The sequence below is a fragment of the Elgaria multicarinata genome, chromosome 2, assembly GCF_023053635.1.
Source record: "Elgaria multicarinata webbii isolate HBS135686 ecotype San Diego chromosome 2, rElgMul1.1.pri, whole genome shotgun sequence".
Taxonomy (NCBI): Eukaryota; Metazoa; Chordata; class Lepidosauria; order Squamata; family Anguidae; genus Elgaria; species Elgaria multicarinata.
In genome coordinates, this window is record NC_086172.1 from 98,078,891 (window position 1) to 98,104,190 (window position 25,300).

At 41.7% G+C, this 25,300-nt stretch overlaps 1 non-coding gene across 1 annotated transcript; it reads left to right on the forward strand.

Annotated features, from left to right (window-relative positions):
* Window positions 1–20,681: 20,681 nt before the first annotated feature.
* On the forward strand, window positions 20,682–20,784 carry LOC134393876 (U6 spliceosomal RNA). The gene has a single exon (XR_010025143.1). It is a non-coding gene; the product is annotated as a U6 spliceosomal RNA (small nuclear RNA).
* The last annotated feature ends 4,516 nt before the right edge of the window (window positions 20,785–25,300 follow it).

Genomic DNA, 25,300 nt, shown 5'->3' on the forward strand with positions numbered 1-25,300 from the left:
ACGGATCACTATTTTGCAATAGATCACTAAAGCAAATAGATCACTATTTTGCAATAAAATTTGTAGCCATGGAATGGGGGAATCCAGATTGGGCCCATAGTGGGGGAAAATGGTAGGATTCCAATCCCAATCATGCCCCCTCCATCTACTCTAGAAAAAAAATGGATATTACACACACACCAGCTAAGTCTTTAAAGTAATATCTGTGTTGGCCCTCAGTTCCTCCAACTGACAGTTGCCTGGGTCTGCAGAAGTAAATGGAAAAAATACTCTGATCCCATCCATCAGCCAAAGGAACAAGAGATACCAGTTGTTGTGCAGTGCTGCTAAGACACCAGCAAAAGAAGATCAGGCTGACCTGAACTGGATACATAAACGCCCATTTATAGCTTGGACCACCTTGTTCTAGCTTTGAGGAGCACACCTCCCTCCTCTATTTTTGACTTCCACTCCCCTTCCCTTGTGCATCTTGTCTTTTTAGATTGTCAGCTTGATGGCAGCCCCCCCCCCCTTTTATTGAAGAGAGCCGCTTTGGGAGACAACAATGGTCTGAAAAGCAGCACAAAAATTCAGTAAATAAATGGGTGAAAAAAGAAGTCTGGCAGCTAAATCAGAGCTTTTCGAGTGTTTGAGTCAACACTCAGAAAAGTACTTTGAGGCCTTTTAAATAATCACTTAAAACACTTGACAAACCTCCATTTCATTTTATCATGACCTGAAGGGGGGAGGGGTTCTCCCATCTTTACCTCCGTTATTTCTCATTTCACTCATATGATTTGCTCATATGCATGATTCATTGGAGACGTAGCTACACAGGTCTGTGTCATCATCCCACAGTGAGAAAAGCATCAAAAGCATCATGAGACTTTGCTCCTTACTCAACTCAGCTTCCAATTCAAGCTTGCTTGTGTCTTGGCTTGAGAGTCAAAATTGTCCCTTATGGTCTTCTTTGATATTTCTGAAGGAATCATGAATGAATCATAAGAAGAAGCCATAGTTCAGTGGCTCCTACACCAGTAATGTAATGAGTCAAGGCTGTGTGTGAAATGCATAATGCAGGGCCATCCCAAGATACTTCGCTGCTTGAGGTGAATGACAAGATGGTACCCTCTTCTGTTCCATATGCAGAAGTTAGACTGGCCGTTGAATCTTTCTCTGACACTGGCAATGGGACAATTCTCCACTGTATCTCAGTGGGGCACAGGACAGGCTACGTGGCCCAGAGCTCTCTCCTGTTGACCTTGCTGCCAGTTTCCAGCATGTTCCACCTGAGGAGACTGCCTCACTCTGCCTAATGGTAGGGCCTCTCCTGGCATAATGGGAGGCACTCTTGAAGTGTTGTTTACTGTTTTGCACTGGAGGTGAGGGTTGGGAAGAGAAGGTGAAAGAGCTCACTCATTTGCCTTTTTGACTTGGATGCCATACAGGAATAAGCAGCTGGAGGCATAATCATCATCTCCCCTGTGCTTTAGGGCCTACCCAGTCAAATTTTAAAATGTCTTAAAGAATGAGATTTAGTAATGTATTGGTTTTGTTTTTAATCAGTTTTGTGTATTTTATATTTTTGTATTCAATGTTGTTCCCTGCCTCGATCCTAAGAAATAATAATAATAATAATAATAATAATAATAATAATAATAATAATAATCCTGCAAAGGCCCTTCTCCAGGTGCCTCCTTTACCAGTGGTATGCTATTCATTCCCAAGGGAAAGGGTCTTCTTAGCTGTGGCACCTTATTATGGAATGCCTTCCATCAAGAGGCTTGTCCGGGCCCTACATCATACAAAACCATTTTTATTTGACTGGATGTTTTAACTTCTTATAACCACTTTTGTTTTAAAGATTTCAATCTGTTATTTTGTTGTTTATTTTACTATAATATGAACTGGTTGTGTACTGCCCTGAAATCCAATATGATGAAGGGCAATATATAAATATTTTAAAATAAAGAAATGCATACAAAAATTGAAATAAAGTAAAGCCTTTGAGATTGCTTCTGTGGGTGTGCAATGCAGTGAGATGGTTGGACGGTAAAAGCATGTGACATATTGAAAATGCAATATATGCAGATACTGTTTCCTAATACTGTAGGGACTGTTGTACAGATAGTTCAATTTGCACATAACATTTAGCTAGGTTCTATCTCTTATGTCTTGGTGCTTGAGAATGGTTACAAAATGGAGGACACTTGATTGACATTCCTCTGATGGAAGAAGCCTGAGGAACTGTCAAATGGTCTCAAATTCCTTCTCCAAAGTGGAAAAATAAAAATACCATAGGTTCAGGAAGTGCTTCATGTAATCACTGATGACAGATGTGTAATTGCAAATCATAAGAATGGCCATCTATGAGTCAAATCAGACATTGAGCATCATCAGATGGGGGGAAATCAGGTTTCCTTACCGTTGCTTTCCTGCCTGCTTCTGTCCCACAATACTTCCTCTTTCTTCACACAGGGGAAGAAAGAAGAAGTAAACAATGACCACATGGCCTGTTCAGTGGCTGTTTTTATCACTCCATTTTTCTTGCACACAGCAGGAAACGGTGGCATATCCCATACTACCCCCCCAAATGGATTTAACGGGGTCTATTTTGTGATGGAAAAAGGCAAGAAGCAGCGGGATATGCATGGTAGGTGGACGTTGTCATCAAATTGACCCATTAACATCTGTAAGTGGGGAGTAACGAGCATGTGATAAAATGTTTGTCTGATGATGCTCGTTATTTAAACTTGTGTCTAGTAGCCATCTTTACTCTAGAATAGGTTCAGGGCCCCAAATCTAGCTTCTAACCCCCCCATCCCCACTTTAGGGTCACAATCCAGATTGGGGGCCCTGCACTAAATTAAAAATAGGGGGAGCCACTGAAGTAGCTACTAGAGACATATTTAAAGTAATGTCTATTTTGGCCCTAAAAGTTCAAACAGATCAAAGAAAACCAACACACATTATAAAATACAACACAGATGAATATCTTCATGCATGCTTACGTGGTCTTGTATTTTCACCAGTTGCTACAATTCTGAATTCAAAATTATTGAACTCAGCAGGTCTTGTCTTTACATTTATTATAAGAAACTTTGGATTAGATCCCCAAAGCCTTGAAAGTCACTAATCATGGTTCTTTTAAAGGAAAGCTATTCAGTTTCCTAGGGACCTTTTGCATGCCAATTCACACTATTTTTAGATTAGCTTCTGTTGTACTATACATTGGCATATTCAAATGCCCTTTGCCCATTCCAACGGCCCATTTTTCCAGTTTCCTCCCACCTTTGAAACCATGACATTTTATCGCTTCATCTACAACATTTCCTTCATTTCATTATCCATGGCACTATTCTCTACTAGTGTCCCTTCCTTTATGTCATCTATTCATTTTGTTATCTGTTAACATTACTCACAACCTTGGACTGTTACTCCTTTTGCTCAATATTCTCTGTCAGCTACTCAAATGAATGCTTTCAATTACCAAGTTAATGATTTACCAAAGCTGTATTTCTACTCCTGAATGTTCACTTTCTGAGCATTTCTAAATCTCTAGCAGTCTCTCCGATATTTCCTTTTGAATGCTGTTTTTCTCAGGCCAGACGAAAGACCTCCCTTTGTCTGGGAAATTCTCCGCTTTCTCCGCTGTGGCACCCCGGTTGTGGAACTAGCTCCCCAGAGAGGTCCGCCTGGCGCCTACACTGTACTGCTTTCGTCGCCAGCTGAAGACCTTTTTATTCACTCAGTATTTTAACACTTAATTTTAACTTAAATTTAAATTTTACTGTTTTAACTCTGTATTTTAATCTTATAATCAACTTTGCTGTTTGGTTTTATTCTGGTTGCGATTTTTATACTGTATTTCGTAATTGTGTTTTTAACCTGTTGGATGTTTTTTGTGGTTTTAATTTTTGTGAACCGCCCAGAGATCTTCGGCTATTGGGTGGTATAAAAATGTAATAAATAAATAAATAAATTGCAAAAGGTTTCAGTAAGTGGAAAAATGGTCTCAAGTTGCTAGGTTGGTGGAAAAATTTGAGAAAAGAGAGCTGAGTTGAGGTCTCTTATATATTTACAATGCAATCCTATTCATGTCTACTTAGAAGTAAGCTCTGCAGCGCTAAGGATGCCTCTGAGCACATTCGGAGCCTAGAAATTTGTCTTTGGTAACAACCAGCTTGATTGATAACTGGCAAATAGAGGGAGAAAACGTGGAGGCAGTGACAGACTTTGTATTTCTGGGCGCAAAGATTACTGCAGACAGGAAATCAGAAGACGTTTACTTCTTGGTAGGAGAGCAATGACAAATCTTGATAAAATAGTTAAGAGCAGAGACACCACACTGACAACAAAGGTCCGCATAGTTAAAGCAATGGTATTTCCCGTAGTAACCTATGGCTGCGAGAGCTGGACCATAAGGAAGGCTGAGTGAAGGAAGATAGATGCTTTTGAACTGTGGTGTTGGAGGAAAATTCTGAGAGTGCCTTGGACTGCAAGAAGATCAAACCAGTCCATACTCCAGGAAATAAAGCCAGACTGCTCACTTGAGGGAATGGTATTAAAGGCAAAACTGAAGTACTTTGGCCACATAATGAGAAGACAGGAGAAGAGGCTGATGCTAGGGAAAGTGGAAGGCAAAAGGAAGAGGGGCAGACCAAGGGCAAGATGGATGGATGATATTCTGGAGGTGACAGACTTGACCTTGGGGGAGCTGGGGGTGGCGACAGCCGACAGAAAGCTCTGGCGTGGGCTGGTCCATGAAGTCACGAAGAGTCGGAAATGACTGAACGAATAAACAACAACAAAAACAACTGAATTGAGCTCACAGTTCTTTTACACAAAAGTCCAATCCTGGTTACCCTAAGCTTTCTTAATTTCAGCAGCCTTGTTTAGATGGAAAAATAATAATTGTGTTATTCCTATTGTTAAAAAAATTGAGATTAAGAAACACATGCCAATATACTGCAAACTGCCAAGAGATCTCCCAGTAGATCCGTATATACCTTATTGACACACCTTACGCAGGCAATGTGGACATTTCTAGACTGATTCATGGTGTTGGGAGTATACTAAAGTAAGACTGAGTCCGGTCTAGTATGACAAGTAACAGGAGACATAACAGAGGTGTACAAAATTATACATGATGTGGATAAAATGGATAGGGAGAGATTTCTCCCCTCTTTTATAATACTAGAAACTGGAGGCATCCTATGAAGTTGAATGGTGAGAGATTCAGGACAGATAAAAGGAAGTACTTCTTTACACAGCCTATAGTAAAACAATGGAATTTGCTATCAGAAGCTATAACAAAGCTATCAATGGCTCCTAGTCCTGGTGGCAATATGCTACCTCCAAAGTATACCAGTTGCTGGGGGCCATGAGCAGGATGGTGCTGCTGAGCACATATCCTGATTGTGGGCTTCCCACAGGCAACTGTTTGGCCACTGTATGATAATATGTAGATTGGATGGTCCCTTGATCTCTGAACCAATATGGCTCTCCTTATGTTCTGATATTCTGTAGTGAGTTTGGGTCCGGAAGAAGTGGTGAGGAGTCAGGCCAGGGGTTGAACTTCCACAAGTGTCCTATATGCCATTTATGAAATGATTAAAGGCCTGTTTAAAGGGCAGCTGTATTGTTTCTTAGAGTAGGCCATGTATATATTGGGTCAGTCTGTAGGCTTCTTACATGGGGAGGATGGTATCAAGCAAGCAGGCACCAATCCACATGGTAACAATTGCTAGCTGTCTGATGCTATTAAGGATGTAATCCTCATGTTAACAATTACACAGCTGCCTAATTTCCAATGTTTGCTTTACTGTTCTATCTTGCTAGGGAGATGGAGAAGGTTCCTACCACCACTGCCTCAGTGTTCGAATGTTGGAACTTCTAGTCTCAGGGAGCAGTAGCTCACTGACTGACTGCGATACTTTTGGGCATATATTAGAATATCAGAGAAATGGGTATAAAATATTGTGCTGAGGCATAACGAATTTGGCTTCTCTCCATGGGGGAATATGCACAATCAACCTGGATGACTTTGGGTTCTAGGAATTATCTCTAATATGCTGTTGATTGGAGCTTCCTTTTTATTTTTATTCTGCATCCACTTTCTACCAATAAACTGTCATTCCTCTCACAAGTAGTCTAGTTTCATTTTGGTAATCCAAAGAATCTACATTGACTGGGCCCTGAATAGATCAGGCCTCCAGAATGACATCTGTTCACACCATTATTAATGTGGTGAGGAGGGAGTTTAGCTTATTGTTTATTTTTTCTAGTCCCATGAAAGGCAAACTGGGAAAGTTTTCATTATTATTATTATTATTATTATTATTATTATTATTATTATTTATTTATTTATATAGCACCATCAATGTACATGGTGCTGTACAGAGTAAAACAGTAAATAGCAAGACCCTGCCGCATAGGCTTACAATCTAATAAAATCATAGTAAAACAATAAGGAGGGGAAGAGAATGCAAACAGGTACAGGGTAGGGTAAGCAGGCACAGGGTAGGGAAAAACTAACAGTAGAAAGTAACAGTAGAAGTCTGCACAACATCAAGTTTTAAAAGCTTTAGGAAAAAGAAAAGTTTTTAGTTGAGCTTTAAAAGCTGTGGTTGAACTTGTAGTTCTCAAATGTTCTGGAAGAGTGTTCCAGGCGTAAGGGGCAGCAGACGAAAATGGACGAAGCCGAGCAAGGGAAGTAAAGACCCCAGTGAAAGTGAAAGTTACACAGATTCCAGAAATTCTTAGTTGTCAATTAATGTTTTGAGACTGTTTATCCATACTGAAGTTGGGAATGAAAAGATTACTTAAATATATATAGGTGTAGAAATGTGTTTTTACTCCTTTTTGCTGATGTTTGTTTTAGTAGAAGAGGTATATTTTACATGTTTGTGTGAGCCAGCAAAATGCCATCATGTGGCTTTTCTATCAGTGCTGGCATCTTGTTTGAAAATGTGATAAAATCAGTTTCTGTCCCATGATAGAACAAAATATTCCACCCACTTCTATCACACACACCCCAAAGCAATCCTTTAAAAGAAATCCTGAAACATTTAAGTAGACATAAATCTACTTAAGTATGTACATAAGTACATTAGTGTTTTACAAGAATGAAAATGCAGAAGGTAAACATCATGGAGGCTGTGTGCAATTCAGCCATGGTTCCACTTCAGTGTTAAAACAACGACCAACTTCACTGGTCTACAAGATGGAGCAGAGACACCACCACCCATTGAAAAAGGTACCCCTCAATGCATCATAACTGTATTTCTACTCGAACCATCATACAATTGTCTCCAATTGATTTGGTTTGAGTTAATACTAAAAAGCCAAACCCTGTGACTCCTAAAGTAGAACATGATCCAGGAAAAGTTAAACATTTTAAAGTTGTATCAATTTCCATGGGAGAGAGTTATGAAGTGCATAATGTTGGATGGGTCATTCTCCCCAGTTACTAAAGTGATTAACCAGTGTTTTTTTTTTATTGTTCAAGACCCACTTTGGGGTCCTACCTAAGACCCAGAAATTATCACAGTCTATAGGCACCAGGGGTGTGGGGACATAGTTTTCATTCCAGGGGATGAATTCCAGGTTGGAGAAGCTGGGGGGGGGGGGTAAATTCCAGTAGTGGGTGCAGCCAAAGGCAAAAAGAGAGGAGTTGTAGCTTAAAGCTCTTACTGCCAATAGCTAAGCCTTAGGAGAGGCATTTCAAGCTTTTAGAAAGTGGACAAAACTGCACAGAAACTGGGGAAATGATAGGTAGTGAGGGCAAAGGGGATGGGGCCAGGGAAGGTGGCGTGTCCTTCTGGGGAACCTGGAGGGAGGCTTGGGACCCCAGGATGGCTGGATTTGGCCCTGGGGTTCTGCACCCCAGTCCCATAGGGTGAATCCAATTTTACAATAGTAGATGTCTCCTCCCCCATGCAGCCCTCCACACTGCCCTAATTTTTTTTAGGGGGGGGGGGGTCAATGTTGTTGTTATACAGCAGTTCCATTAGCAGAATGACACCATTGGATTCAACCCATTCGCTCCAAAACCTTTAGTAGGGAGGAGTCCTATTTCAGATTCCAGGAGTGAGTAGGACAGGGATTTCAGTAGAGGGTGTGTGTTAAGATTATGAGGTTTAAAGCCTTTAATAAGATAGATTCAAGACTAAACTGCAATAAAGCCCATGATGATGATGATGATGATGATGATGATGATTTTAAAACAGGTGATTACTTTTACTATAACCAAATACGAAAGTAGCTACAGAATCAAACTGCTGCTTTGCCAGTGCCACACAGTCACTTAAGCAAATACCTAGACTCTAGATTCAAGAGAAAATATGTGTAGAGATGTAAATCTTCTGAGAAAATACATTTAAAAATGGGATTGAATGTAAATTTGCATGTGATTTTTTAAAAACACCTTTGGACAGAATTGTACCTGAATGTATTATCTCCTATATTGGGTTTTACAAGAGTTAGAGTCTTGCTCTTTTTTTTTTTAATTGAAATCTGGGAATCTGGGCTGGCTAATGGGCCCCTGAGATGGTGGCCAGGTGCTGCAGCTCCCTTATCCCTGTGGTTAATCTCGCCCTGCGGGTATGCATGCCACAGTTTTGCTTCAAGGACAACAGTGTCTATCTGTCCTGTGTTGATAATATTGTTAGAGTTCATCTAGAAAATGGCATTAAGCCACTTTGGTGATCCCCCCCCTAACATGGGAAGATCATGGGTGGAGCTGGCACATGCAGAGGCATCGGGGCTAGTGTGTGTGCAGCTCCTCTCCTCCCTTTGGTAGGTCCAGGCAACAACACCTGAATAGGACTCGAACTCTCTTGTAAATTGTTTTTTCTCTTGCTTACCTTCTAAAGTCAGCAGATCTCTGTGCCTGCCCTCCTCATGCACTATGCCGTATTCTGCGTTTTAGCACCAGAGCCCCCGCGTCTTCGGTTATGCTAACGCAACATCAAACAAAATGTTTAATTCAGTGACTGCAATTATTTTGTCCCATTACATGGAATATCTTCCACTGGTGCCTTGAAATCAGCCTGCCTTCTTTCTAAAATACGTGCCAGTCTTTTGATATTAACAAGGTTACTGTACTTAGCCTCATTAGCGTAACTGCATCACTGCTGCTCGCTACATATCACTCAAACACGTATGAGGGAGTGTATTATTAGTGGTCCCATTAATTAAGCATGCCAATTTGTTTATAATTAACTCGAGAAATTTATGGCTTTCGAAAAACAATTACAGTAGCTGATATAAACACATTAGGTAATGATAGCAGTGCCAAGTTTAATTGCTTCCGAGAAGAATTGCTGATATTAACACCACAATCATAACTATTCATGTTTGATAGCATTATGTAAATGCGGCAATTATTAGTTTTAGGCTTCAACTTTTAAAAAGTCTACTTTAAATATCTAATTGCATATGATTAATTTATCATCAAAAATGTTAGAACAAACTATTCCCTCACTCCCTGCCTGAGAAGACTTTGCAGCCCAAATACATGAGAGCACCCCGCACGGCAGAGTAAGGAGACTTTTCTCTGAAATTCTCACTGTGCTTAATTTTTTGTTGTTGAAAAAAGAGACTGCTTGGATTTATCTCGGTTAGGCACATTTAGACATTATTTTCCACTTAGAATCAGGATGGGGAATTATTCCTTTGAAATAATCCCACCTCTTATAAGGAGGGAAAGTCTTAAGCAAAGGGAGTCACTGGAGAGAGAATGAAAAGAGGGGAGATTATAAGAGTAGTTATATATGAACTTTGAATATTATTTGAAATGCTCATTAAATTGGCCTTCTTATTTTTTTCTTTATCACAAAGCCAGCAGGTATGTGACCTTTTATTGCTTTAATGTAATGAAGCTGAGATTTTCTGAAGAGACACTGACCAGACTTTCTTTTGCAAAATGAATATATTCCCCCCCACTAGTTCCCTTCTTGTCATTTCCCTAACCAAAGTACATGCAATCCAACCTTATTTTTTGTAATCATTCCTGAAGCCTGTTCTACATTGGCAGAGCGTTTGCCTATCTGTTAGAAGTCAATTGATTATTCCTTCTCTCCCCCTCCCACTTCCCCCTGCTTCTAAAGAAAGATGGAAAGTGGAAGCAAATTGATTGCAATTTACCAAATATTAAAGGAGGTTTAAAGGGGGGAAAAAAGATTTGAAGGGGGAGGAGAAATCCAGGAAGCAACAAATGCATGAGTTTACTTTGATGAGCTAAAGCAGGGATGGGACACATATGGACCCCTAGATGTTATTGGACTACAACTCCCATCAACCTTCATCATGGGCTATGCTGGCTAAGTCTGGTGGGAGTTGCAGTCTAACAAGATTTAGAGGCCTGCACGATCCCCACCACTGAACTAAAGACATGTATAGTGGAAATCCTCCAGTTTATGCACTGATGAGTTCCAGGAATATATGTGTGTACATGTGTGTGTGGTCCAAAAGCAACTGCCATTCAATTCCTCAATGATTCACCTGATCAAATGAGATGGATCTGGAAGGGAAAGGGATTTCTGTTAGCTGATATCCCAGGTTGCCAGTGAAAAGGTCTCCTGAAGGAAGGGGGTGCGGACCGTTTGATGAAGTAAAATAGCGAAGCAAACACTGGAATGAGTTATCCTTAAAATGCGTGTGTGGGCTGTGTTTTCCACTTGTTTTCCTCTCGCACAGCTTGAGTCTCTGACCCAACTTGGGGAACGTTCCTTTGTGGGTGGTTGAAAACACAGCAGCAGCTTGAACTTCTTGCTCCTCATAACATCATACAGTAATTGTATTTGTACTGAATGTTTGCAGATATTAACCTTAGTTCAGAGAATATGCTCAAGTCCCACTGGAATCAAGAAAGTCATAAGTTGCCAAGCATAATCCGATTCACTTCAAAGGTACTTAACCAAAATTCACTTTCTCTGGATCGGGGCCACAATTTTTAGCGCAGTTGGGATAATGTAAACCCCAGAAGCCGACTCTCAAAGCAATCTAAAGGGAAATGACATGCAGAGGTCAACAAACAACACATAAACTGGACTGTGTTTTAAATACAAATAGCTCTAAAGTTTGGACAGCCCCCTCCCCCCACAAACGTAGAGCAACTCAGACATATCTTTAGAAAACTTAATATTCAAGTGTATTTGCAAGGCAAACCATTTAAAATCATTAGTTTGATAAGCACCAACATCAGTTTGGAAATGCATCCTTTAGATTTACTTTCCCCAGCCTAGATGTGTCACACTACAACTCCCATCATCCCTGCCTGGGAATGATGGGAGTTGTTGCCCAGCATATCTAGATAGTTCCTGGTTGGAGAAGACTGCAATAGATATCCATAACCCCCCTCCCAATTTTATAGGAACCTATTTCAATTTATTAAGGCTGCCAGTGGTTGGGGCTGTGCGTGCACCACTGCCAGAAAGCCTGTTGGATACTGCCCATAGTAGGTAGCATTTATATATTTCTTTTTGAGTATCCAATTTTTAAAAGCACATTAGAGACACCATCTCATATTGTTACAACAACCTGTAAAGAAGGTTCTGATAGGATTCAGACTGGGGCTTGGGAGCTATTGCCAAACTAGCTGTGACATGGCTCCACTCATTAGGACTTTTATGATCATGAGAACCAGACCCATGAGTCTGGAAACGGAAACTGCTTTGACTTTTCATTATCATGGTTATAATAGATTTTTGTTTTAATTAACTAATTGCATTATTTGGGAGGTTGTTCTTCATATGAGGAATGTTCTGCTTTTAACAATGGAAAAAATCCACACATTCTGTTTCTCTACCATTAAAGCTTTACATATTTAAATCGCTTTTTACTGCATGTCACTAGGGGGGAAATCTTATAGCCTGTTGTTTTTATGGTCAGCTTCATAGCATGACAAATAAGCTGTCGTGAAGCCATGCACTTCTCACTGCAAATGACTTTAATTACAGGAAATTGTGCAGGCAGCAGGTGGAGGGCGGCTGAAAGACACACACACTTATAGCTGAATACAATGTAGTCGAATCTAGGAGTTCCAAAGCCTCCGCGCAATCAGAGTTCACTACAAATAACATGGGTTCCCTTTAGGTTAGTATTAATGTAGCTCCATGTAAATACCATTCTTGTAGATCCAAAGTTATGATTTTTTTTAAAAAGAAAAACACACACAACAACATTCAAGCCTTTCAGAAAAATGCTATTGCTCTGTGTAAAGGGCTGTGCACAGTTCCCTGCCCACCCCGCTATTTGATTCGGAGACTGATTCAGAGCTTCCAAATTGCCCCCAATTTGACCCGGGACACCTCAGTACCTCCCCAGCCCACTTCAGATTCAGTTTGTGAGACCGGGCACGAGGCTGACTGGGAATCCATAGGACCTCCCCCCTCACCATCCCTTCACAGTCACCCCCCTTCCTTCCTACTTTCGCACCCATGGGACTGACTTGAAGCCCACGGGGCTCCACACCGGCCTGCAAGTCATCCGTCCTCTGCTCTGACCTGCTGTAGATCTACTGGGGTAAACTACTGTGGCTGGAAATGGGCAGGTAAGACACTCAGTGGGGCCTTAGAGAGTAGGGTGACCATATTTGGGAAACCAAAAAAGAGGACTCCTAGTGTGTGTGTGTGGGAAGCAGCTTTCTGAGTCCTGCAGAAAGTACGTTATTCCCCCGCCACCTTAACGAACCCGATTGGAGTGGAGGAGGGGAAAGGATTTCATTCTGCACCACCACCATCCACTCCAATTGGGGCCTTTTCTATAATGTCCACGAATGACCCACTTTTCCCTTTAAGACCTCAATTGGAGCTCGAGGTGGGGGAATGATGTGCCTCAGGAAAGCATGTCACTCCCTCCTGCCATGCTAATGGCAGCCTTAAAGGGGAAGGTGTGTCATTCCAGGACATTATTGAAAATTATAGAAAATCCCCCCTGACACTATGGAAAGAACAAAAACCAGGACAAATCCGGGGAAATCCTGACAGTTGGTCACCCTATTAGAGAGAGACCCGGAGTGCCTCATGAAGTCTGTAGGCCACAGCTTTCCCATGGGTGTCTTAAATAGGAGCCCTGGGGGAACTTGTGGATTCTTGTGGCCTTCTTCTCTTTGTTCATCTTCAATGTAGCAGGATGAACCAAATTTAAATGGCAGCTGGTAATATCTATGTGAAGTTACTTGATGCTTTGAACATCATATAATTAAAAGCCCTTTATGGTTGACCCTATTGGGTCTTTGGAAACACTGCTGTCGGTAAAGTTAATTGAAACAAATCTTTCATTACCAGATTAATTGTATTACTCACAACCTGTACTGCTGGGAACCTTCATGCTCCAAGGTGATTTGAAGAAGGGTTCTTATTGCTCCTGTATTTGATCTCCCCTACTAAACAAGGCCTGGGGGATGGGGGACAATACCACCATGAATAAGAGACTGTAAAGAGGAAAGAGGCAGGTGTGTGTTCTCAGACCAATCAAAAAGTTTATTAAAATGGAGTGGTTTGGATACGAAGTACATCTCACTGAGTTCAATGGAGGGCAATTCCCATGTAAGTGGTCTGTGAATCAGGAAGCCCAGCTGACAAAATGACCAACTGTTCCATCTATGTGAACGGAGTACAGATGTCCTGATGGCAAAGGCAAGATAAATGGGTAACGTTATTTAGACAGACAAATGCAGTTTGTCGCTGTAAAACAGATCAATGGTTTCCGAAATTACAACATTCTATATCTGTCATACATTTTTATCAAGCATTTGTCAGGTGAGAGGCAGAGATGAAAAGCAATCAAAGACAGATCCAGGAATGGGGAAATATTAAGTCTTTGGTCACTGCCCTGATTCCTGTATTAACTTGGTTAAAAGAGACAAAGGGGTTCATCAGATGAGTGCTTTTTTCACACACTCACTACTGCCCACTCAGGTTTTCTCTCTTGTCCTTTTAGACAACAATGTCCACCTCTTATGTGCCTCCTGCTCCTTCTTGTCTTTTTTCCATCACAAAATGGACTCCTTTTAATCTGACTTTGGAGCGGGGGGGGGGGAATGGAATGTGCCACCATTTCCTGCTGTGTGCAGGAAAAGCGGCATGATAAAAATGTCCCTTGAATTTATCACGTGGTCTTTGTTTACCTCTTCTTTCTTCTCTGGGAAGAAAGGAAGTAATGTGGGACAGAAGCAAGGGTGGAGAAGCCATGGTAGGGAACCGCAATCCTCCCACATCTGAAGACGCACTACAATCCCAATCAGTGCTGTCATCCTATTATCTGTTATCACTGCAGCTACCTGCCATTAATTTCTAGAAGAAGAGTTGCTAGTGGAGGCTCCAATGTCAGTGGGGCATCGAATCCGCTCCAGGTTTGTTTTACACCTTGGATAGCAACTTTGAAGTTCTGACTAGTTCTTACTGAAACCCGGAGCAGATTTACCACCCCACTGACATCGGAGCCACCAGCCTCCACTGGGAGTTGCAGAACCTCGCATCATTTAGAAACAGCACTCTATGATTTGTATTTTATAAGTCTTTCCTCCTAATCTTTTGTGTGTGCAGCTGCTCAGTGAGTGCTCAGGTTCTAAATACACTCTAAACATGCTTGAGTCAGTTATTTCATATGTTCCAGGTTTGAGCCCAGCACTGAGAAAGGGCACCAGGGCTTAGCATTGGAACAAATTCAACCCTGGCTTTATTCATCCACTCTATGTAACTGTTTTTAGATAAAGTCACTGTGGGCCTGTTCAGACAACATGCTAAGTCATGGTTAGGCCACTAACCCGTTTACAGCAACCCTTTTGTTTAAACCATGGTTATGTAACCATGGTTCATACGACATGCTAAGTTAGGGTTCACACAACATGCTAAGCCATAATGTTTAGTTCAAAGTGCTTAATCACTGTGGCTCAGCGGGTCGTGTGAACAGGGTCTATGGTTCCTCAAATAGCAGCAAGTAATACTGGATTGCTTCAGCCTCTGGGCTCATCTATACCTAGAGCCCTTTTGAGAAGGGGGAGGGATGATTGTGGGCTTTCCAGCTTCCAAGATTGTCCCTCACACGGCACATGCAAGGGAAGTTTCCTGGGATTAAAGGAGAGCCATTGCGGGAGAATGTGTGCCCCGTGATGGCACTTTTGAAGGTGTATCAGAAGAAGTGGGTGGGATTGGACAGATGGGTATGGGGCACAGATTTTTTTTTTTTTTAATATCCCCTTCAAGATGTGCACCAATGCAAATACTCAGAAATGCAGGGGGGATAGGTACTGTGTTGAAGATATACTCCTGCACATCGATATGTTTGTGTTAAAAAAAACAACAATCCATGGTCAGGGCCAAAACACGCTGATAACCAATCAAAAAATGTGCTGAAAATGGTGGCCACCCACTCCCGCACATGTCCAAAACTGCTGGACACGCCCCTGACAGCGGGTTGGCTGTTTGCTGAGCTGGGAGCTTACACAAAACAGCAGCAGTTCGGGAAGGGGCGACACACCAGCCATGGACTTCAGGATCGTAGAGAGAGAGCCCAAAAAACATGGCAAAAGCAGTCTGCAATATTCCTGAATAACTGATGGGTCGTCCCTAATTCACTGCTGGGGTAGGTGAACGTCATGTGGCACGGTAGGGACAACTACAATATTATTCCGGAATAAACGGCATGTAGATTAGGCCTCTGTTTCTTATGAGTCTTGTGGATGAAACTCACATAGCACCCCCTCCTGAGCATGAACAGGGGAAATATGAAAGATTGGGGCAGAGAGTGCCAGTGGGGGTGGGAGGGAGCCAGCGATTTTCTGCCTTTTCTGCCAGTGTGGCAGTGTTTCTGCCAGTTCTCTAAGGTTGTTTAGCTCCTTCCTTTACCACCCCTGCCAAAAACCAGAAATGGTGGGCTACAGAAAAACAGCATAAATTCCTTCGGGGCATGTTTGTCCATTATGAACCCAAATTAGAGCGAAGTTCATACTACCTCCCTTCAGTTATGCGTAGGTGGGTAGCTCAGTGGTAGCGCACCTGCTTTGACCACAGAAGGTCTCAGGTTTCATCCCTGGCATCTCCAGGCAGGGTTGGAAATCTCCTCCCTAAAACCCCAGAGAGCTGCTGCCAGCCAGTGTTGACAGTACTCGGCTGGATGGGAGATGGGTCTGACTCAGTATAAGGAAGCTTCCTACCTTCCTATGCAACAGTGCCCAGCAGTGGTGGGGGTTCCAAGTGTTGCCAGGCCCACAAACTGGCACAGAAAGTGGGAAAGTGGAGAGAACTTTCATGAAACTTTTCCCCCCCATGCTCAGTCAAAACCTTCTTTTGAGCAAAAAATGTCAGATGAAACATCTTGATGAAACATAGATAGATCTATGATGCCAGAAAAACACAGGAGTGATGTCTGCGCATTTGACTATCTTTTGGGGACCATCAGGGATGGGAGAGAAATTCGTTCAGTTCACATGAAAATTGTGCACTTTTGAATCAATATGTGAGCCAGAACTCAGCTGTCCTTTTGAATTCTCACTTCTCTAAATTTAGCACTGGAGTTCTACAAACAAACAAACATGCATGCATGCATACCGAAATGGATATGAGAAAGAGCATATATTAGTGAAAATACCATCGAGACATGCATTATATTGGGGAAATTCTTTGCACAAAACATGTATGTTAGGGGAAAATGCCTATAAAAATGCATGTATTGGAATATACATGCACACAATGCATATGAAAGTTCATGCAATCTTTTAAAGGAAATTTCTCAAAATTTAGGACATACTGAAGAGTGGGAGAATGAGAAACTGAAATTAACAAATTTGGTCACTCCTAAACGTCACCGCTAAAAAATGTTGAGTGCTTCCTAGAATAGATTGGCAAGGTATATGCAACTCTCATTCCAAATTTCTCCATTGCTCCCTATCCCACTAGATGGTCTTTTTTCCTAAGGACTTTCCTGCATTGAGCAGGGGGTTGAAGTTGATGGCCTTATAGGTCCCTTCCAACTCTACTATTCTTTGATTCTATGACTTCACTTTCTCATCCTCCTGTTTACTTGCGCAGTCTTGATTGTATGTATTAGCTCCTGAAATTGATTTGTATGATGTCAGTGGGAAATCTTTTCTTTATATCAATATATCCACATTTTCTGATCACTGCGCATCTCATCTAATTGTCTGTGCTAGTAAGAAAGTATAAGTAAATAATATTAAGGTAGATATTTGCTGAAGCTGAAGAATGGAAGTGGCATGTTATATGTAATCCAAAAAATAGATTACAAAATCATTCCCTGACACGGTAAGGATGCAATGCTATGCATGTTTAGACAGAAGAAAAGTCCTACTACTTTCAGCATTCCACAGCCAGTATGTCTTTTTTTTTCCTTTTCTATCTAAACATGCAACAGATTATGTCCTAAGGGAATTTGTTTCTGAAATCTGAAAAGAGGAAATTTGCTTGGTGGGAACCATAATTTCTGATTTTATGCCTATGATTCATGTTACTGAGCAATTGAGCAAGCTGCTTCTAGTTAGTAGCCTCCGTTGTACTTTCCGTGAGCTGGAATTACTTGTAAAGTTTTGTATAAAAGAGCACAGCACTCAGCAGGTTCCTTCAAATGAAATCTTGTCAGAGGTCAGCACTTTCTCCAGCAGGAGCTATCCAAACATTCCCATTGTAATTCTTGTTCTCCATTCTATTGCTCAAATGTCACAACAGAGAATTGCTTCTGTGAGATGAATGAGGAACAGCCAGAATGGAATAAAAGATCATCAATGCACTTGTGCATGTTCACTTTCCCATTCCAAACTTTTGAGCAATGACTGCTACTTAGATTGTTTTTAATGGCATCCTGAAGGCATTTGTTTTGTTCATCCCTGGGACAAAATGCATTCAGAACGTGAAAATACCAGTTTTTTTTTAATAAGTAGGGTTGTTGAATCAGAAAGACATGAAGGCAGCTAGGCATCAAATGTTTGCTAGTATCCACAGAATCACCACCAGTGCTCAGGCCCCAAAAGTAATGGGACATAATTATCAGACCTCAGACCAAATTCTCAGGGTGATCTTGTGATGGAGAATGAAATTAGGGATGCATCCACATAAAGTTTTGTGGTGGTCATGGTTACCATTATAAGGTACAAAACTATGCATGTTTAGACAGAAAGAAGTCCTACAATTCCCAGCATCACTCCAGCAAGCCGTACTGGCTGGGGCATGCTGGAAATTGTAGGACTTCTTCCTAGTATCCATCAGGACTGGTGTGCCTGCAAATACTTTGGTTTTAGGGGAGAGATCTGTTAGCTCAGTGGTAGAGCACATACCGTGCTTGCAAATGGTCCAAGGTTCAGTCACGGGCCAAATCGACACAATGGGCCTGTTCAGACACCACATTAAGCCATGGTTAGTCTGCTAACCCTTTTGCAGAAAATGATTGCTAAGCATGTTTAAATTATGGTTATGAAACCACCATGGTTAGGAATGGTTCACATGACACACTAAGCCATAATGTTTAGCGCAAAATGCTTAACCACCATGGCTTAGCGTGTCATCTGAACAGGGTCATTGTGTCATATCATTACGATCCCATCATAATAATACTATATTCCTCTCGTGCTTTTATACTTTGTAGGACATGCAATGACATTTGTTGCAGTATTTTGGATAATGTGGAATAAAAAGCAGAAAATCACATTGCAATAGTGGTATATCGAATGTGTGGTGTGCTGCAACCTCTTTCAGTGCCCTTCAGTAAAGCCAGAGTGTAGATCTAGCCAGGTAGCACTGGAGAAGACCCTTTCTGAATTCACCCATCAGGGCATAAGAAAAGCACAGCCATATTAGACCAAAGGCCTGTTTAGTTCAGCATCCTGTTCCCCAAAGTGGTCAAGCAGATGCTTCTGAGTATCCCACAAGGAGGACAGGAGAACAATAGTCTTCTCCTGTAGTGGTTTCCAATAAAAGGCAGACTGCCTCTGATGCTGGAGAACGCATATAGCCACCATGACTTGTAGATCCTGACTGTGCCTGACCCCCTTTTAAAGTCATCTAAGGGTGCAATCCCATGCATGTTTAGACTGAAAAAAGCCCTACAATTGCCAGCATGCTCCAGAATTTTCTGTCTAAATGTGCATAGGTTTGCACCTTACATTGATAACCATCACCACCATCTCCTTTGGATGCAGCCCTGATTTCATTCTCCATCACAAGATCACACTGAGAATTTTGGTCAGAGGGGCCTGGGCACAGGCAGTGATTCTGTGAAGGAGCCGGTCCCATTTCTATCCACACCTCATGCTAGAGCTGATGAAGGAGAGAATGGCTTGCAGTAAGTTGGTGAAAGTACCACACATATACATTCTTAGTTCATTTCCATTTTGATTTATTTATTTATTTATTTATTTATTTATTTATTACATTTCTATACCGCCCAATAGCCGGAGCTCTCTGGACGGTTCACAAAAATTAAAAACATTCAAAGTATAAAACAACAGTATAAAACCATAATATAAAACACAATATAAAAGCTCAACCAGATAAAAACAGCAGCAATGCAAAATTACAAATTTAAAAGACCAAGTTAAAATTTATTTATTGACTGTTAAAATGCTGGGAGAATAAAAAGGTCTTCACCTGGCGTCTAAAAGCATATAATGTAGGTGCCAAGCGAACCTCCTTAGGGAGCTCATTCCACAGCCGGGGTGCCACAGCAGAGAAGGCCTTCCTCCTGGTAACCACCTGCCTCACTTCCTTTGGAGTTATTTATACCAGCCACATTCCTCACTAAATGTGGCTGGTATAAATAAAGGATGCTTTGAAATCCATGGCGGGTGCACAATAGGCATCCCGGATAAGTGGTATCTTGAGTCTTAACACTTCACATAGCACTCCTCTTACCAACTTCCTTGCATCTAAATATGAAAAGTCCCATGTTAGTTTGAATGCAATATAGACTATACAAGTTTGACCTTTCTGCATATTGTTTCATTTCTTTTGTGAGTCATTTGTACACTCTTCATTGCAGATTAAGTGTTTTGAAAGAGAAAGATGTAATGAAAAATGGATTAAAATAAAGGGCAAAGCAGTGCAATTTAATCATTTCCTTTGCCAACAATGGGGTAAATACATATTACCTGTCTTTTAAAATAGTTTATTTATAAATAGCAAGGGTAATTATTCAGGTATTTTGGCTTTGAGTTGTAGCCCAGGGAGGAGTGGGAAAAGGCTAAGAAGTTAAAGCTGCAGGATCCCCACCCTCTTTTTTATCTGGTCCCTCTAGTATAGTTCCTGCAGCTTTAACTGTTGTGATGAAGAGGGAATTTCACCAGGTGCTGCATGCATACGAATGACACCTGCTGAAATCCCCTTTTCGATGCAACTGCTAAAGATACAGAAGCCCTGTCCTCTTTTCCATATGGTCACTCTCTCACCGGCTCTCTCTGCCTGTCAAGCCAGCAAGAGCAACGATGAGAAAGAGAATGAGGAGGAATAGCAGTGGGTGATAGTGGTGGTGAGAAAGTAGGCTCACCGAGGGATGAGGCCCATTGAGGGTGACTTGCTCAAGGGCCCTTAGCCATAGCCAGCATTGACTGCCTGGATTGGGTTTATCTCTTAGCCTCAACTTTTATCAGTAAAATAGGAACTTTGACAAACTACCTTACAGGGATGTTGTGAGGACAAACACAAGATTGTAAAGTCCTTTGCAGGTTTAAGAAATGATCAAGATTGCTCACTTTGGCAGCACATACTGTATATTAAGATTGGAATGGTACAGAGAAGATTAGCATGGCTCCTGCACTAGGTCAACACACAAATTCATAAAGTGTCTTTTTTTAAAAAAAAAGTGATAAAGAATAAATAATGAGACCAAATAATAATAATAATATCACCAAACCAGATGGTATATTATCCATTTTAATGAATACAAAAGAGGGCTGTTGGTACTTTTATACTGTTATTGAAAATATTTGTTGTCATTCTGCCAAGGCAACATTGATGTACAGCTGAGTTCTCATAACTGCTTCTCTAAATTCAAGAGCCTTTTGGGAATTTGGGAATGCTTTGAGTTTAATATTTTTCAAATGTCAGAGATGACTTTGAAACCTTTCTAATGCAGGATTATCTCATTGTATGCCTTCAAGTTTTTTTTTTTTTTTTTAATGTGCTTGATTCCTTGGGGATGACGCTAGAAGTTTTGGAAAAACATGAGATTAATTCCTGTCTTGCGAATCATTATCATTCTCCTTGTGAATGTGAAACCCTTCTGTTAAACCTGATATTTATGTTATGAAATAAAGGACATGACTAATCACAAGGGGTCCCCTTGTTGCATTGTTCCGGTTTGTACTTCACTTAAACAGCATTCCAGATAACATCATGTCACTGAATAGAAATGAAACTTTCCTCAGAGGAAGCCAGCAAGCTTCAATAATTGCATTCCCTTGATAGTGGCATCTGGGGATCTTTGCTGGAATAGATTCCCCAACCCTGCTTACAGACGGGCTCATTACCACAGAATCTATAAGCAGGTAGACCAAAAACAGTCATGTGGAATCCAATAGGGATTTGCTTCTTCTTTTTTTCAGATAGTTTGAAAAGTATGCAAACTTCCTGTGTTTTAAATTTATAAGTACTATCTTTGGTTTAATCAATCCTTAAAATTTTGGGTCATCAGAGAGAGAAGGAAATTTTATTTACAATATTCATATACTGCTCCCCATTCAAAATTTCAGAGCGGTGTACAAGATAAAATATAATAAAAACAATAAAAACACATTAAAATATATATTTTTTAAAAGCTAAATGCAAGGTGAACAGTGGCTGGTCATCAAAGGAAGGCTTCCTGGAACAACAACATTTTCAGGAGGCACCGAAAGGAATACAAAATTGGCGCCTGCCTGACCTCCTGAGACAGGGAATTCCATAGGAGGGGGGCCACCACACTGAAGGCTCTTCCCCTGGTGGACTCCAATTGGAGGATGGGTCTATGTGGAACCACCAGGAGCATGACCTCAGTGACTGGGCATGCTCACTTTACATTAGCTGCATGAAGGAACTATAATATGATGCAGTAATGAAGAACTCACTCCTTGAGGCCAAGGGCTTACCAAAGAATTTTGAGGATATAAACTTCAAAGCATAGATCTCCCTGCTACTCAATAAATATAAAATTCAATGATTAAAAAAAACCCTGCTGGTTTAAGACTAGAGTTAAGGCTATCTCATGTTGGGAGATAGCCAGGAAATTGGAAATGAAGATTGATGCCTTCACAGATGTGACCTGGTGGGAATCTACACTGGTGTTATTCTAACGCTTTGAATGGGTTACTGTGACGCATAGCGTCACATGACCCTGGGTCCCCAACGTTGTAAATGAGTCATACTTACAGGTTCTGTTTCTTAGTTCCAGCGTGGCTGCAGATTCATGTGCCTTGTCCTACCGGTAATTCTCCTCTCGCAACCCAGAGCTGCTGAGTTTGCTCCGCCCACTTCCTGTTCTCCTTCCTTCACCCCGTTTGCTATCTTATCTGCTACAGCAGATAAATCACACCAGCCTTATACTGTGCAGTCACTGACAATTGTATGCAAAGGACTCAGAGGTTTTCCACCTTAGAATCTGTTTTTATTGTGAAGTACTCCCATGCATCCTGCCTTAAAATTTGAATCAAATTGGGTCATCGGTTGATTTTTTATGATTTTTTAAAAAACATTTTCCCCCTCTTTGCAAAGGAACTGTAGCTCCCTGAAGGAAAGTTAACAAGGGTCCAAAGCCCAAAACTCATGACCAGCGGGGCTTAAATACGGCTGCTGCTAAAACATCCAAATTCTGACCAGACCCAACCCTGCTTAGCTTCAGCAAAGTGGCTGGCTCTTGTGCGTTCAGGCAATTCCCTGGGACTTGTGTTAAGATGTTTTGGGAGGGAGGGATTTGTGTGTGCTTATAACTTGCCCTGCACTGCTAGCTAGGAATAAGGCAGGCAGTGGGCGGAGCAAACCCAGCAACGAAAGGATTTAACAATGTGCCCTGCAGTAACGTTACAGCTACAGAGAACCGATACAGAGAACCACGTTAGAAAGGGACACTAGCAACGTTATAAGACTAGTGTAGATCCGGCCCTGGGATCAGCGATGATGTTGTGCAATGTCACAAATTGTGCTTGTTTACAATTTACCCTACATGCACCCACACTTGTCCTTGGTCTTCAGGTCCAAATCCACATGGGGAGGATGGAGTGCTTGGGAACCAGCAAAGATGACTTTCTGGTCTAGTATTGCCTTATGAACCATCTGAGCCTGACTATTTTGCTAGAGGAATCTGTCCCTTGAGTTGACCTATGCCTATTTGTTGTTTATATCTGTAGTTGACAGGATGGGTCAAACAGTGAGAGGGAGCCCTCTTCTCATACTCTTCACCACCTTTATGGTGTTTTTGTGTGTGACACAAATGGCTGAATAGGGCAAGATTCTCACAACCATCTTAATGAGTGTACATAGAACATGAACACATATTCAGGGTATTTATTTATTTATTACACTTATATACCGCTCCCATAGCCAGGGCTCACTGGGCGGTTTACAGAAATTCTAAAATTAAGATAAGAACAAGTACACAAAATTTAAAATTCTAAAACACAGAACATACACACATAAAGCATTAAAAACCGTTAAAAAACTAAACATGTAGGAGATTAAGATGTGCTGCCATATGCCTGGGTAAAGAGGAAAGTCTTAACCTGGCACCAAAAAGATAGCAGCATTGGCGCCAGGTGAGCCTCATCAGGGAGATCGTTCCATAGTCTGGGGGCCAGCACCGAAAAGGCCCTGTCCCTCGTTGCCACACTCCGAGCCTCTCTTGGAGTAGGCGCCCGGAAGAGGGCCTTAGATGTTGAACATAATGACCGGGTATATTCACATCAGGTATTGTGGTCCCAAGCCGTGTAACGCTTTATAGGTCAAAACCAGCACCTTGAATTGGGCTCGGAAACATACAGGCAGCCAGCGCAAGCGGACCAGAGCAGGTGTTATATGGTAGAACCTTCTGGTTCCCGAAATCAATCTGGCTGCTGCATTTTGCATGAGCTGCAGCTTCCAAACCGTTTTCAAAGGCAGCCCTACATAGACTGCATTGCAGTAATCTAACTTGGAGGTTACCAGAGCATGGACAAGTGAAGCCAGAGAGGTCCGCCTGGCGCCTACACTGTACTCCTTTCGTCGCCAGCTGAAGACCTTTTTTATTCACTCAGTATTTTAACACTTAATTTTAACTTAAATTTAAATTTTACTGTTCTAACTCTGCATTTTAATCTTATATCAATTTTGCTGCGTGGTTTTATCCTGGTTGTGCTTTTTATACTGTATTTTGTATTTGTGCTTTTAACCTGTTGGTTGTTTTATCATGGTTTTAATTTTTGTGAACCGCCCAGAGAGCTTCGGCTATTGGGCGGTATAAAAATGTAATAAATAAATAAATAAATAAATAAATAAATAAATAAATAAGCCAGGTTATCCCTGTCCAGATAGGGGCGTAGCTGGGCCACCAACCGGAGTTTGTAGAAGGCACTCCGTGCCACTGAGGTCACCTGAGCCTCAAGTGACAATGATGGATCTAAAAGAACCCCCAAGCTATGAACCTGCTCCTTCCGGGTGAGTGCAATCCCATCCAGAACCGGTAGAACACCCCCCATCCTGTCAGCGGAATCACCTACTAACAGCATCTCAGTCTTGTCTGGACTGAGTCTCAGTTTATTAGCCCTCATCCAGTCCATTGTCACAGCCAGGCACCAGTTCAACACATCCACAGCCTCTCCTGTTGAAGATGAAAAGGAGAAATAGAGCTGTGTGTCGTTAGCATACTGATGACAGCACACTCCAAAGCACCCGATGACCGCACCCAGCGGCTTCATGTAAATGTTAAACAATCTGGGGGACAAAACTGACCCCTGCAGGACCCCATACTTGAGTATCCATGGGGCCAAGTAATGTTCCCCAAGCACCATCTTCTGTATCCGACCCGCCAAATAGGAACGGAACCACTGCAAAGCAGTACCTCCCACTCCCAGCTCAGTGAGTCGTCCCAGAAGGATACCATGGTGAATGGTATCGAAAGCTGCTGAGAGGTCGAGGAGAATCAACAGAGTCACACTCCTTCTCCTGTCTTTCTCCTGACATAGGTCATCATACAGGCTGACCAAGGCTGTTTCCGTGCCAAAACCAGGCCTGAAGCCCGACTGAAATCGATCCAGATAATCAGGGTAAGGTATTAATACCTTTAAACTGAAACACAATCCTTGCACATCCTTTTCCTACCACACAGAAAAGAACAGCAGGGATTGGGGCCTTCACTTGCTGTA